This window comes from Felis catus, chromosome B3, assembly GCF_018350175.1.
Source record: "Felis catus isolate Fca126 chromosome B3, F.catus_Fca126_mat1.0, whole genome shotgun sequence".
NCBI lineage: Eukaryota > Metazoa > Chordata > Mammalia > Carnivora > Felidae > Felis > Felis catus.
This window is the reverse complement of record NC_058373.1, coordinates 19,839,325-19,851,039: the sequence shown is the minus strand read 5'-3', so window position 1 is coordinate 19,851,039 and position 11,715 is coordinate 19,839,325. Positions and strand designations below refer to the sequence as shown.

The following is an 11,715-nucleotide window of genomic DNA, read 5'->3' as shown; positions in this document are numbered from 1 at the left end:
TTTCCATCATGACAAATCCCTCATGCTTCTCATCTCTTCTCAAATTCTATGTGTCTGCCCCTTTCATTCTGCCTTCTATTCTTTTGTTCTTTGGGCAATAAATCCAGTTGAGCCTGCTGGTTTGGGGATGGGGTCTAGTCCTATAGGGAAAGCCCCTCCATCCATTGAGGGGAAGAAGTCAAAGTAGGCAATATGGCTTCCCATTCCTACATTAGTTAAAAAATGATCAGATAATGCTACCACCATTCATTTAAGAAAGGACATTCAAAGCAGAACTCTTAGTTTCTGCCACCCTGGGTCTTTCTGGCAAAGATAAATAGGTGGTCAAAGTTTCCTTTAAAGTGTGAGATCCACTGCTTCAAAAACACCCAACTCCAAGACCTTTAAGGGCTGTTGAACTTGGTGTTATTCTTCAATACACGACAGAGAACTTATGTCTCCTGGATGCTGACATTGTTATTGTTTTCAAGTCTGGAGAGAATTAAGAAAAATCTTGTGTAGCTACTGTTATTTCAAACACTGATTCATTTCCTGTTTGGTTGACTCCATGAAATACCGTCTATCTCCAGAAGACACATTAGGTAACAAGCAGCCCTTCTCATTTTTCAGTGATTTGCTCATGACAAAGTCATTGTTTCTTTCTTTCTCTGCTACTCTGATGAAGGCTCTTGCCTCTCCTCTGAGTGAATTTTCAGTAGCATTTGTATGAGGAGTAGCCACCCTTTGGGGCCAGTTGCTAACCCCGCTTATACTTCAGTTCTTGTAAGCACCTGGCAGGCTTCTCAGAGACACCACAATCATGACTTCAGCCTGCCCATCGGTTCCGGCAGCACCTTTCCCTGACATGACAAATCTCTATTTATGATAGTTGCTACAGACTGTTCCCATGCTTTGTTTAAAAAGAAAAAAAAAAAGAGCTTCTGTTGGAGTGAGTATCTTTAGGAAAGAAGCAACATTTCTTTCAGCAGAAACTTCATGAAACTTTTAGACACATTAGTCCAATCTTTGTGAAGGGCTGGGTGAAAAATCGAGGTACAGCTCATCCAGTGTGGGCAAGCCTGGCGATGGGAAAAGGGAAGAACGGGCATGAACTCACGCTCCTCCCTATGAATTGATAACTCCCTTCAGAAAAGGTATAACAAACAAGGATTCGGCCAAATACATCTTTCACAGATCCATTCTTCTGACTTGTAATTCTACTAGCACAGTCATAAATAAAAAATATGGGATGAGGCTCTGCTCTCTTTTCTTTCTTCTGTTGTTTCTGGCTAAGTCACAAGCTCTGAAATCTTAGCCTCTGGAGATACTGTGCTTTAGGGGAGAGACGAGACCAGTGCCAAGAGATACGTCTTCTTGTTCTAATCCTGTTACTCTCTGTGTGTTCTTGAGCAACTCTCTGGGCCTCATGCCCTCAAAACTCAAGCACATTAGAGCTAATGACCCAATAAAAATGAGTATTTTTATTTTAAATGCTTTTTTTTATTTTAAACTTTTATTGATAAAATTTCAACTAGTCAGTGTTCCCCACAAGTGGATTAACTTGTATCGCTCACTTATTTCCCATTCTATAAAAATGAAATTTCAGATGTTTTAACTTAGAGGGTACTGTCTGAGCTACCTGAAAATGGAAACATCTATTTATTTGGATAAAATAATTTTTTCAACCCTTACGAAGTTGCTTTAAAAAATAGACAATTTGGATAGTGAATTTGGCAATTGTATTGATTAACTATTTTGCTTCCAAGTGACATATGCCCAAGTTAGACTATCCAGAGGCATCTCTGATTGTTGGATGTATAAATGTATTCTTTGTAAGCTGCAGACTACAGAATCCACAAGTTTGTTTAAGAATAAGGAATTTATTACAGTATATTATGTGGTGGATAGGATTTCTGGGCAGGTCAAGGACCCAAGCTTAGATACTACAGCCAGAAAAGATGCCCAGCTAGAACACAGGACTTGTCTTCTGAAAACCCCACAGCTACTTCTGCCCCTGCTACTTCTTAGGGTTTGGGCAATAGATTTTTCCACCCCAGCTGCTCAGGAAAGCTGAGCCCCTGGTCCACTTTACTTGTAGAAGGTCTGATCCCCCTGAGTGTGGCCACCACTCTGGGGTGCTCATTATCAACTTCCAAGCGTTCTGCAGGTGTACATGCCTTGGTCACATGTAGAAACTTCACAGCAAGGGATTCTGGGAAATGTGGACATTAGTTTACTGTATAGGAGTTGGATGCGTTGTGAGGGTGCTAATGTGCATGGTCTGCCCCAGCAGCAACCTGGGGCACTCCTCAGATTCCAATGGAGAGGGAGCTGGGCCTCAGGAACATAGTCATGCATGGGCACTGTAGGGAAGTGAGAAAATTATATCTCCATGTTTCCTTTGCCTCTTTCTCTGGCTACTACTTTGGGGTAACACAACCTCCGGTAGCTTAGGAATTTTACATGTTAGGGTCCAGGTCCCAGAGGGGGTCTGAGTCCCAGTTCCAACCTCCTCAGGAAGGTGATGAGTTGTCAGAGCCAGAGTCAGCTGCCCACCCCTGACAGGAACAGGGCCACAGTGTCCCAGGCAGCCATTCATTTGCAAGTAAAGGAAGACAGTTTTCAGAAAAGAATGGTAGCAGAGTGGGGAAGTGAGCTGGGAGTTTCAGAGCAAACTGGGCAGTATCAAGAAGACAAGAAATTTTGTTAAAGCAGCGTTACCCCTTCTGTTCTTGTGGGCTGTGCTTAGCTCAGTCTTCCTGCTGGATAGCAGTGTGGTTTTCTTGGACTGTTGTATGCCTTCTGTCCTTCCACATTATAGCTGCTGGGAGCAAAACATAGTGGTGATAGCAAGTCAGCAGGGCTGGGCAAGCTCAAAACTAGCCTCACTGTTACCCTCACAAGTGGCCTGAGCAAGTCACTTCAGTTCTCTGTCTTCTCTATCTGCAAGATGGGCTTTAAATTCCATGGTCTTTAAAATAGAATTTAAAATAGAGATGGAATTCAAAATAGAGATACAGTGACCCCTCTCCACGGCATCCTGAGATTGATAAACAAGGACTCATTGGGAAAACAGTAATGAGTGAATCTGATTGAGCACCCAGTTAGTTGCTCAACAGAGGAAAAGGAGATTCCAGATGACCTCGGGTTCCAGACTCAACCTTACTCCTGACACTTTAAAAATTTAGCTGAAATTCACATAACAAAATCAGCCATTTTAAAATGACCAATTCAGTGGTATTTAGTACATTTATGATAATATGCAACCATTACCTCTATCTAGTTTCAAAATACGTTCATCACCCTAAAAAGAAGCCCTATACCTATCAAACAATTATTCACCATTCTCCATTCCCCCATCTTCCTAGCCCCTAGCAACCATTACCTGCTTTCTTGTCTCTATGGATTTACTCATTCTGAACATTTTATATAAGTGGAACCAATCCATGAAGGGCATAATGTGACCTTTAGTCTGGCTTCTTTCACTTATGCTTTCATTCAGCGTAATGTTTTGGAAGTTTATCCACACTGTAGCATGTATCAATGCTTCCTCCTTTTTGACGGCTGAGTAATATCCCATCAAATGTACATACCACATTTTGCTTATTCACTCATCCATTGATGGACATTTGTGTTATTTCTAGCTTCTGGCTATTATGAATAGTGCTGCTATGAACATGAGTGTGCGTGTACATTTTTGAATACCTGTTTTCAATTCTCTTGGGTCTATACCTAGGAGTGGAATTGCTGAGTCACATGGTAACTCTATGTTTAACTTTATGAGGAACTGCCTGCCTGTTTTCCACAATGGCTCCACCAGTTTACATTCTTGCCAGCAGTGCACAGGTGTTCCAATTTCTCCACAACCTTGCCAACACTTATTTTCCTTAAAAAAAAAAAAAAAGTACAACCATCTTAGTGGGTATGAAGTGGTACTTCATAGTGGTTTTGCTCTGCTTTTCTGAGAACTTTTTGAAGTGATAAATAACACTTTGTCCTTGATCCTTGAGGAGAATTCTGCCAAACAAGAGATGGACTAAAAGCTTGGTAGCGAGTAAATGTAATCCCAGTTCTTCAAACAAAGTGAAAGGTGGGTTCCAGAAACTCTAGCCTTCGATTGCCAGCCACATCTGAGAAGCATTAATAATCACATGGAAAACAGGAAGAGCATGGGGATCCTGCTCCCCTAGTGAACATACGGTCCTATCATTGTAATAGTGCATTTTTACTTCAGCATGGTCTGTTACTTAAAGTGTCACATCTTTGTGACAAGGGCAGAGGAATGGGTCATGTTATACCTAGGCAGGTTTACGGCAGGAAGCACAGTCACACCCTAAAACATGTTCACATCTGGAGGGGTCTGTGTAGGAGGTTGTCTGGGGCCAGGGCATTCTGGGGCAAAGATTGGGAAGAGCCAGTGTGCAATGCCCAGTGGCAGATTCAGTGAAGGTGCTCTGGGAGACAGGCTGCCCAGGGGTGGCCTGATTGCATAAGAAAGCAAGGTTGGTTGGGACTGGGTTCTGGGCTGAGTTCAAAACCGGGTGATACATGTCTAAAATGAGTGCCCTTTGAGCAAACGGCAGCGTGGGTGAAAGAAAATTGCCTTTTTAGCGGAGTGCTGATGTACATGAATGGAGGAAGCAATGTGACTCTCAAGGAGGTAATTTAGGTAATGTAGCTGTTAAATGGACAGCTCTCCCAGGGCCAGGACAGCTGCAATGGAAATGCTCTGCACCATCAGACTACCACCTTCTAGGAACAGTGAAAGCCAACCTGTGCTTGCAGATTCAGGGCAATAAATACTAGCCTGTAATGGGCAGGAGGGCAACATGAACCTCCTCTGCTTCTTGCCTCCCATTAATATCACCCATATCATGTACATTGCTCCTTTGCCCCTCCAGCTTACCTAGTGACTGCCTTTTTGGCTTCCACCTTCATTTCTGATTTCATCTTCTTGTTTCTTTGCTATGGAGCCTCCACAGTCTGATCATCAGTTAATGATTCCTCCCTCTGCTCTCCCATTCCCACCCCCTGCTTCCCCATTAAGTGGTGCAGCCCCAGAACTTTTTGCACCCATTCCCTGTTTGCCAAGCAGCTTCTCCAGGCACAGCCTGCACCATGGGAGGGTTTAAATGGGGTTCTCTATGTCACCTGGAAGCCAGAGGTGAAGACATTGGTTGGAGGAGTGGCTTTGCTACTATAAGGGTGGTCACATAACAAGGCCTCCATCTGTCTTCCCTCCCAAACTTCCTGGGGATGTGGGGCCTCCCCCACCCTTCCACCAGCTCTGGTTGGATGCATTGGCCCATCCCTGCTTGCTCAGATGCTCACTCAGCTTGAATGGACCTTGGAGACCAGATCAGCCTCCACATCTTCTAACCAGTAGAATATTTCACAACACTAACCCTTTCACTCCACTAAGTGAAGCACAAAGTGTGTGCAGATCCACTGGAAGTTTAACTCAGGAGTTTTTCCAGTTCTGGACATAAGGAGCTTAGAAGTTGCCATTCCATCCTCACAAGTAAAAAACAAAACAAAACAAAACAAAAATTGAACAGCCTGAAAAATCAACAACACCTCTTAGATCTCTAGGAAAGAACACAGGGAAAACCATTGCTGTCATGACCGGAGAGACAGGTGAATACAGGGAGTCACAGCTTACTTGAGCAAACCCACAGCTGGAAACCACTGAGGGAACCAGTGCCAGGGTAGAAAAACCTGAACATTACATGGTGAAGTGCTGGACAATTCAGTGTGGACAGTATGAGACTTAAACTCTGGAGGACCCAGTCAGGAAGGGTCCTCTGCAATTCTGTGAAATTTAGCTCCAGGATCTCAACCAGGTTCTCATAGTAAATATCAGAGAAGAAAAATTTCTCCATGCTTTTGGCAGGAGGAGGGGGAAAGGAAGCATTTTGATATATGCTACAGCACTCTCTTCTCCTTAACAAAGCCTGCCTTCAGGGAAAACTAGTTAACCAGAGCCTAACCTGCTGGGGTAAGGGAAATATCCAACTCCAGTGAGCTCTAGCTTTCCTATCCTACATAAGGGGGAAGATCATAACTGAGAAACTCTTGTGAACTCCACAGTCCAGAGGCATAGCTTTACTAAAAGACTGAGACCTAATCGTAGGACCATATAACACTTCTGCTCCCACCACACCTTACCACCACATTATTAAAGCCCTGTTTATAGCCATTCCTTTTACCTGGTACATCATGTCTGGCTATCAAGAAAAAAACTACAAGGCATATAAAGAGGTAAACACACACACACACACACACACACACACACACACACATACACCCCAAACCACAATTTGAAGAGACAGAGCGAGCTTGAGAATGAGATATGGCAGCAATGTTGAATTATCAGACCAAGAATTTAAACCAACTGTGATTAACATGCAAAAAGTTCTAATGGATAAAGAAGACAGCATACAAGAATAATTGGGCTTTGAAAGCAGAGAAGTAGAAGGCATTAGAAAGAATCAAAAAGAAATGCTTGAGGTCAAAAACACTAACAGAAATGAAGAATGCCTTTAATGGGCTTGTTAGTACACTAGACGTAGTTGAGGGAAGAATGTCTGAGCTAGAACACATATCAACAGAATCCACAAAAAGCAAAGAGAACTAATACTGAGAAAGGCAAAACAGAATATCCAAGGACTGTGGGACAAATACAATAGGTATAACATATGGTAATACCAGAATGAGAAAGAAGAGAGAGAAGCAAGATTTGAAACAAAAATGACTAAGAATTTCCCTAAATGAATGCCAAATACCAAATCACAGATCTCAGAACCTCAGAGAACCCCAAGCAGGATAAATGCAAACAAAACAAAACAAACAAAAACAAAAAAAAAAGCCTGCTTCTAGGCATATTATTTTTAAACTTTGTAAAATCAAAAATAAAGAAAAAAAAGCCTGCATGAAAGCCTCCAGATGGAAAAAACAAAAAACACCTTGCCTATAGAAGAACAAAGAATTACATCTGACTTCTCCTCAGAAACCACTTAAGCAAGAAGAACATGGAGTGAAATATTTAAAGTGTTGAAAGAAAAAGACTCTCAACCTAGATTTCCATATCCTGAAAAATTATTTTTCAAAAGTGAAAAAAGAAATAAAAATTTTGAAACACAAAAGTTGAAGGAATTTCTTGGCAGTGAATCTGCCTTGAACAAAGCGTGTAAAGTTCTTTAGAAAGAAAGGGGCAGAGGGTCTGAAGTGGGCTCTGTGCTAACGGTGAACAGTGGCAAACTCCATGCAGGGCTGGAACTCACAAACTGCAAGATCATGACTTGAGTCAAAGTTGGAAGCTCAACCGACTGAGCCACCCAGGTGCCTCTGTCTTATTCTTAATTGAACTAACAGATAAGTTTGTTTAATATAATAATAGTAGCAATGTATTTATGTATGCTTGTGTATATATCATGTCTGCTTAAATACAAGTGAAATGAATAACAGCAATAATACAAGGTATGGGAGGGAGGGATTAGGATTATTTTGTTATTATAAAGTATGCACACTACCCATGAAATGGTAGTTTTATTTGAAAGTGAACTTGAATTAGTTGTAAGTCTATATTTCAAATTCTAGGGCAGCCACTAAAAAAAGTTAAACAAAAGTAGTATAACTTGTATGTTAAGAAAGGAGAAAAAATGGAATCATGATAATCATTAAAACCATAAAAGGCATAAAAAGAATGGAAGAAAAAAATAGGAGCAAAGAACAAGCTCAACAAAAATAAAATAGTAATAAATATGGTACATATTAATCCAACTGTATCAATAATCACTTTGAATGTCAATGGTCTAAATGCATCAGCTAAAAGACATTATCAGAGTAGATCAAAACATAAGATCCAACTAGAGAGACAAATACCATGTGATTTCACTCATATGTGGAATTTAAGAAACAAAACAAACAAGCAAAGGGAAAAGAGTGAGAGAGAGAGATGAGCCAAGAAACAGACTCTTAACTACAGAGAACAAACCGATGGTTACCAGAGCGGAGGTGGGCAGGAAGATGGGTTAAATAGGTGATGGGAATTAAGGAGTGCACTTGTCATGAGGAGCACTGGGTGATGTATGGAATTGTTAAGTCACTATATTGTACATCTGAAACTAATATAACACTGTATGTTAACTCTACTGGAATTAAAATAAAATAAAATAAATAAAACATAAGATCCAACAATAGGCTGTCTACAAGAAATCTGCTTTAAATTAAAGACACATATATATTAAAAGTAAATGGATAGAGAAAAAATACTATACTAACACTAATCAAAAGAAAGTGGGAGTACTTACATTAGTTTCAGACACAGCAGATTTCAAATCGAGGAAAGTTATCAGGGATAAATAATAATTAAGGGGTCAGATCTCCAAAAAGACATAGTAATCCTTAACATGTACGTAGCTAACAACAGAGGGTCAAACTATGTGAGGTAACAACTAATAGAACTGCAACAAGAAATAGTTGAATCCATGTTCATAGTGGGAAACTTCAATACTTATCTCTCATAAATGAACAGATCCATCATACAGCAAATCAGTAAAGACACAGCTGAACTCAACAACACCTATAATCAATTGGATATAATCAACATCTGTAGACTATTCCATGTAACAACAGAAATGCACCTTCTTCCCAACTTCAAATGGAACATTCACCAAGACAAACCACATTCTGGGCCATAATACACACCTTAACAAATTTGAAAGAACTGAAATCACAACATCTGACCTCACACCACAGTGGAATTAAACTAGAAATCAATAACAGAAAGTAACTGGAAAATTCTGAAATATATGTAGATCAAATAACACGCTTCAAAATAACACATGGGCCAAAGAAAAAGAAATTTTAAATAGTTTAAGCTAAATGCAAATGAAAACATAACTTTAAAAATTTGTGGGATGCAGTGAAAGCAGTGCTTAGAAGGAAATTTATAGCATTGAATGCATATATTGGAAGAGAAGAAAGATCTAAAATCAATAATCTAAGCTTTCATCTTAGGATACTAGAAAAAGAAGAGCAAATTAAATGCAAAGTAGCCATAAGAAAAGACAGTAGGGAGCCTGGGTGGCTCAGTTGGTTAAGCATCTCACTTGGGCTCAGGTCATGATCTCACAGTTCATGGGTTTGAGTCCCACATCAGGCTCTGTGCTGACAGCTCAGAGCCTGGAGCCTGCTTTGGATTCTATGTCTCCCTCTCTCTCTGCTCTTCCCCCTCTTGTCTTCTGTATCTGTCTCCCAAAAATAAATAAACATCAAAGAAAAGAAAAGAAAAGAAAAGAAAAGAAAAGAAAAGAAAAGAAAAGAAAAGAAAATAATAATGATTTGAACAGAAATCAACAAAATTGAAAACAGGAAATCAATAGAAAAAAAATCAACAAAACCGAAAGCTGGTTATTTGAAAAGATTAATAAAATTAGTAAGCTTCTAGTCAGGCCAACTCTCTTTTATCTAAAAGAGAAGATACAAATTACTAATACCAGAAATGAAAGAAGGGGCATTACTGCAGAGCCTATAGACATTAGAAGAATAATAAAAGAAACACTCTATACTCACTTATGAACCACTCTATACTCACAAATTTGATAACCTAGATGAAATGGACCAATCCTTGAAAGACACAATTTACCAAAACTCACTCAAGAAGAAATAGGTAGTCCAAATAGGCCTCTATCTATTAAATAAATGGAATTAATAACAGATAGGTTCTGTTGGAAACAGATAGGTTCACTGGTGAATTCTACCAAACATTTAAGGAAGAAATGATATCAATTCCCTACAATCTTTTTCAGAGAATACAAGCAGAATAAATACTTCCTAACTTATTATAAGAGGCTGGTGTTACCCTAATACCAAAACCAGACAAACATATTACAAGAAAATAATACTACAGATGAATATCTCTCATGAACATAGATGCAAAATTCCTCAATAAAATATTCACAAATTGAATTCAACAGTGTATTTTAAAAATTATATACCATGATCAAGTGAGATTTATTCCAAGTATTGGAAAGCTACTTCAAAATTTGAAAATCAATCAATGTAATCCACCACATCAACAAACTAAAAAGAAAAAAAATCACATGATTATAACAATAGGTGCAGAGAGAGCATTTGACAAAATCTGACACTCATTCATTAAAAAAACCCTCAGTAAACTAGGAATAGAGGGGAACTTCCTCTACTTAGTAAAAAATATCTACAAAAACCATTATAGCTAATATCATATTTGTGAGAAACTCAAAAGTTTCCTACTAGGATCAGAAACAAGACAAGGATATCCCCTCTCACCACTCCTTTTCAACATTGTACTAGAAGTTAAAATAATGCAATAAGGCAAGAAAAGAAAATAAAGGTATACAAATTGGGAAGGGAGAAACAAAACTATCTTTGTTCACAGATGACATGATCATCTATGTCAAAAATCTCAAAGAATCAACAAAAAAATCCAGGAGCTGATTCACTGCAGAGCCAAAGGAGGAGGGGAGAGGCCTAGAGAACACCAACATGAGCAAGTTGAAATCATCACAGAAGGATAAAATTCATCACTTTATTAGCTTCACACACTCAAGTGAAAAAACAGTAGTAAGTTGTCTGTTTCAAAATGACTGGAGGTTAGATATTGCAACAGACTTTTTTTATCCAAAATCTTGAACTTTATATATGTGAGAGCATAAAAGGATCATTGGACAGGAAGAAGTTAGAACAGCTATACAATAGATACAAAGATCCTCAAGATGAAAATAAAATTGGAATAGATGGTATACAGAACATGTGTGATGACCTCGTACTTGATCCAGCCAGCATCAGTGCATTGATTATTGTGTGAAAGTTCAGAGCAGCAACACAGTGCAAGTTTTCCAAACAGGAGTTCATGAATGATATGACATAGAAAAACTAAATGCCCAGATACCCAAAATGGAACAAGAATTGAAAGAACCAGGATGATTTAAGGACTTTTACAAGCTTACTTTTAATTTTGCAAAGAATCCAACACAAAAAGGATTAGATCTAGAAATGGCAATTGCCTGCTGGAATTTAGTGTTTAAGGGAGATATACATTCTTAGACTTATGGAATAAATTTTTATTGGAACATGATAAATGATCAATACCAAAAAATACTTGGAATCTTCTTTTAGATTTCAGTACAATGATTGCATATAACATGTCTAATTATCACAAAGAAAGAGCATGGCCTGTTCTTATTGATGACTTTGTGGAATTTGCATGCCCTCTAATTGCTGGGACAGAAAGTACAATAGTGTAGCACTAAAGGAACCTTCTAGAATATACACAGTCTGTATAATAAATACAACAGAAAATTGCACAGTCAATTTCTGCTGGCTGGACTGAACTGAAGATCAGTCCTCACAATTCAGACTGAGGGTTGTGTCAAAACTTTAAGGATATATCTTGGACCATATGGTATTTCATTCATCTATTGGTGGTTTGAACTTATATTCTTGTCTGGGCTGATTTGAACATTCATAATTCCAATTTTGCAGATTTCATTTTCTGTCTGTGGATGGTACTAGTTTATTCTCCCATAAGTCTTAGAACATATAAAAGTCAATCACTTTCCTATATACCAGCAATGAACAAGTGGAATTTGAAATTAAAAACACAGTACCATTTATATCCCTTAGCACTCCCCCAAATGAAGTACTCAGGTATAAATATAACAAAATATGTACAAAATATAAGGAAAAATA

The 11,715-nt window shown here is 38.8% G+C and overlaps 1 pseudogene; it reads left to right on the top strand.

Moving 5' to 3' along the window:
• Positions 1–10,509: 10,509 nt before the first annotated feature.
• On the top strand, positions 10,510–11,270 carry LOC101084201 (annotated as a pseudogene).
• The last annotated feature ends 445 nt before the right edge of the window (positions 11,271–11,715 follow it).